This window comes from Tiliqua scincoides, chromosome 12 (genome assembly GCF_035046505.1).
Source record: "Tiliqua scincoides isolate rTilSci1 chromosome 12, rTilSci1.hap2, whole genome shotgun sequence".
Lineage (NCBI taxonomy): Eukaryota > Metazoa > Chordata > Lepidosauria > Squamata > Scincidae > Tiliqua > Tiliqua scincoides.
In genome coordinates this window covers 12,212,599-12,216,615 of record NC_089832.1, presented here as the reverse complement: position 1 = coordinate 12,216,615, position 4,017 = coordinate 12,212,599, and positions in this window count along the sequence as shown.

Sequence of the window (4,017 nt, the reverse complement as noted above, 5' to 3'; positions counted from 1 at the left end):
GTTCCAGAACCACCATTCAGTGCGCGATACCAGAGTCTTCCGAGACTGAAGGTTGCCAACAACATTCTCATGCACAATCCATCTCTTTCTCTATCCCCTGCCATTTGACTGAACAATCACACCTTAATTACTTTGCCACCTCCAAGGCCATGGAATGCCTAAGCATATCTATCTGCCCTGCAGTGGTCTCTGTGGTTATTGGTGAATGTAGCTGATAGCCACTCTGTGATTGGAGAGCCAGCAGGAAAACCTATACTAGATGCAAAGTGACCAATGTATTTTACATCAGATGAAAGGGCTTGCAGAATTAAAAAGAAAAACTAGAGAAGTAAATACAACAACCCAATCCTATTTATTTATTTGTTTGTTTGTTTGTTTGTTTGTTTGTTTGTTTGTTTGTTTGTTTATATTCCGCCTTTCTTCCCAAAGGGCACCCAAAGCGGCTAACAAACAACCTATCCAACCTCCATGCCGATGGACTACACTGCATCCTATGGGGGTTGGAACACTAGTGGGCTCCTCGAGGTAAGGGGACATTCGTCTCCATGCCCTAAGGTAGTGATTTGCAACCTTTTTCATCTCACTGCACACTGACAAGGCACTAAAATGGTCAAGGCACACCACCAGGTTTTTGACAATTGACAAGGTACACCATGCTGCCAGTGGGGGCTCACATCTCCCACTGGACCTATTAATAAATGACCTTCCAAATTCCTGTGGCACACCTGTGGACGACTTGTGGCACACCAGTGTGCTACAGCACAGTGGTTGAAAATGACCGCCCTAAGGTAAGCCCTAGCTGCCACAAAAGGTCTACTTGGACCTGCAACTGCTAAATCGCTGACATGTCCTAGTGGGAGTGGATCTGGCCTGGGAAGGGCATGCACCACTAAGTTTCAGACCCCCCATTGTGTCTGATGGGGCAAATGTCCAAGGCACAAGCATGTAGGACCCTGCAGAAGCCTCTCTGAAGCTCCTGACAGGGTCGGAAACTGAGCTTCAGGTTTACTGGAAGCACATTTTAGAGTGTCAGGAAAGCCTCAGGAAGATTCCCTGATGCAGGCTCGGGTCATGTGAGACTTTGTGAGCCTCAGGTGAATGGGGGGTGGTGGATTTCTGCTCAGGGGGATGGCAACAGCCCACGGGGGGTGCCATTGCAGACCTTTGCCTTGGGGTGCAGGGCTGGGGAGGTTTGCCACTGGCACCACTGTTGCAGATCCTGCCAGGCCCGATCTGAACGTTATTGGATATCATATTGAGTAGATGATACTGTGCCGGTAAAAAAGCAAAGTATTGTGAAAGCAAATAAAGCTATAACAACCTTTAAAAAGCAACCAAAATCTTTGAAAACAGAGTCTGCTGCTTATAAGATTCAAGAGTGTCTTTGCATTTCCATTTATAGAAGCCGTGATGAGAGCAAGCTAGTGGTTTGGAAATAAAGGTATATTGAAAGGATTGCAGTATATTATTTCTCCAGCACAGCACAAAGATCACAAATAAGATGTGACATAAAGACTACTCATTGCACCAGCACTGTCCATATTCTTTATCCAGCTTGCTGATTCTGCTGACCCCCTTAAGCAACCCCAGGAGGGCTTGCAGTTGGGGGGGTAGAGGCATTTCTTTGGAACAGTGGAAAAATAAATTATACAGAGATGTCAGTCTTTAAAAAAAATGTTGAGACAATTACAGCGCTACTTAGCACAAAAGAACCCGGAAAGTAGCAAAATGGACAAAATTAATAATGGATGTGTTTGTCCCAGAATGGTTGTAATGAGTATTTAAACACTCCTTTTGAGGGGGGTTTGAAAAAACAGGAAAAAATTTATGTGAAAAGCCAGTTCTGGAAATGGAATTAGTATTTCCTTCCCTGTAATTAATTTAAGCATAGAAGAGACATTAAAGGCTGTATCGTGGCGTAAATAGTTTGTTAGAAGAAGAAGAAAAAAACCAACTAGGATGGAGACATTATTTTCCCAACCATTCTTTTTGTCTCATGCAACAGAGTTTTATTTTTCCTAAGCAAGAGGTAAAGGCACAAAGGAGATAATGCCCAGCAGGGGGAAAAAAAAAACAGTGCTTGCACAAATTTCCTTTGATTCTTCTTTTTTGTATCCTCAAGTAATTTCTGCTACTTCAAAGAAACCAGGAAGATTTTTGTACAGGCCAATGTTTCTTCAACTTTTGGGCAGGTGCGCTCTTACTTAGCTTTTGACACAGGTTTTTAGGCCGCAATCCTAACCCACTTTCCAGCACTGACATAAGGGCAATGCAACTCCAAGGTAACGGAACAAACATTGCCTTACCTTGAGGAGGCCTCCGTGACTGCCCCCCAACTGCAGGATGCAGCACATGCCCCACTGAAATAGCTATGCCAGTGCTGGAAAGTGGGTTAGAATTGCACCCATAGATAGATAATTAACACAACCAGGGTCTATGTGCCGGGATGTAGGTTGCGGTTGAAGGGCTCCAGAGGGCACCTTGGACTGTGGTGAAGGATTTGGCTGCTTCCATACCCCCACCCATTAGGGTCTGTAGAGGAAGGAAGCACGTATAATCTAACTCTACTGGTGCCCTAGTTTTATATTTATAAATAAAGCAAATATAGCTTAAATACCATAAATCTCCAGTATTCCCCCACCCCCACCCCAGGAAGCCAATACCTGGAACTTTTCACTACTTGGGGGCATGGAGAGCATGCAACAATGCTTTGGCAGTACCCACATATAGCTCTATGGCTGATATGGATGAAGGATACAGACTGTATACACTTGCAGCGAATGGTTTTAGAAGAATTTCCTTCTTAGCAGCTTTTAAATGCACCCATAGCTGATGCCAGGTTGTTGGCCGCCCTGGGGAAAAATGTTCCGCTGGGCCTTCCATTGTGCCCTGATGGGTACTACTACAGCCACTAGTATTGCAGTATTCTGAGTTTATCCTGGCCAGCTGGACCCTCTCATGATTGTGGACCCTCCACCGTGAACCAATCTGTCCAACTTTCAGTGCCGCTTCCAATTAACACATTCCAGAGAATCCTTTTGAGTTTTAAAAGCATTTGGAAGGCTGAAGGCAACAACCAGAAATGTCAGTTACATGGGCACAGTTGAAAAGTGGAATGCTCTTCTGGTTGTGTGCTATGGCACCAAAATTCACACCAAGTGGCACCCAAAGCAAAAGGCATTTTCAAGGAAAGTTAAATGAATTCCTAAAAGACAAGTGTAGTATCTCAGAAGGCTCCTGCATATCTTTTGAAAGAAAGAAAGAAAGAAAGAAAGAAAGAAAGAAAGAAAGAAAGAAAGAAAGAAAGAAAGAAAGAAAGAAAGAAAGAAAGAAAATGGCACCCAAGGTGAAACATCTGAAAATGTTCAAGGGAAGGCAAACAAATTGCTATAAGAAAAATCACATTTATCAGGGTGGTTCCGAACATCCATAGCAGAGACCCTGCCTCTTTGTTTCCAAGGTCGTCTTTGGGTTTTTTGTTAAACTGGAAAGCACAGGTACTTCATGTTTGCAAGGGAAAGGTGACAAACTAGATATTGCCACTGGCATTAAAATTCCAGATAGCTTTTAAAGCAGTTCTGAGAGACAGAGGAAAATGCTTTACAGGATATGAAACAGCTGTCCTTCAGCTGGCTCCCTCGCAGATTGCATTTGTGATGCATGTTACCCTGGGAAGTAAATCTGACTAGACAACACAAAAGGCACAAACTGGGTGCAACTTTATTTCCTCTGATATTATAGGAGCTAAGTGAAATATTGCCACTAACTGGCAAAAATGTTTTCCCATGACCCATGATGGAAAAGTGATATATATCAGAGAGGAATGGATAAAATAACACTTGAGTGGTGGGCTCTCAACTTTGCGTTCAGTATTGCTGGCTTTGTGCAAACCCTTAACTGAACTACAGTGTCTCTTGTGCTCACTTTTCATTGGCACCCACAGAATGGTGTCAGCTCATATGTCAGTGGTACTCCAACTTTTCCAGCCAGTGGCTCCCTTGACCCCAGTGGCTGTTG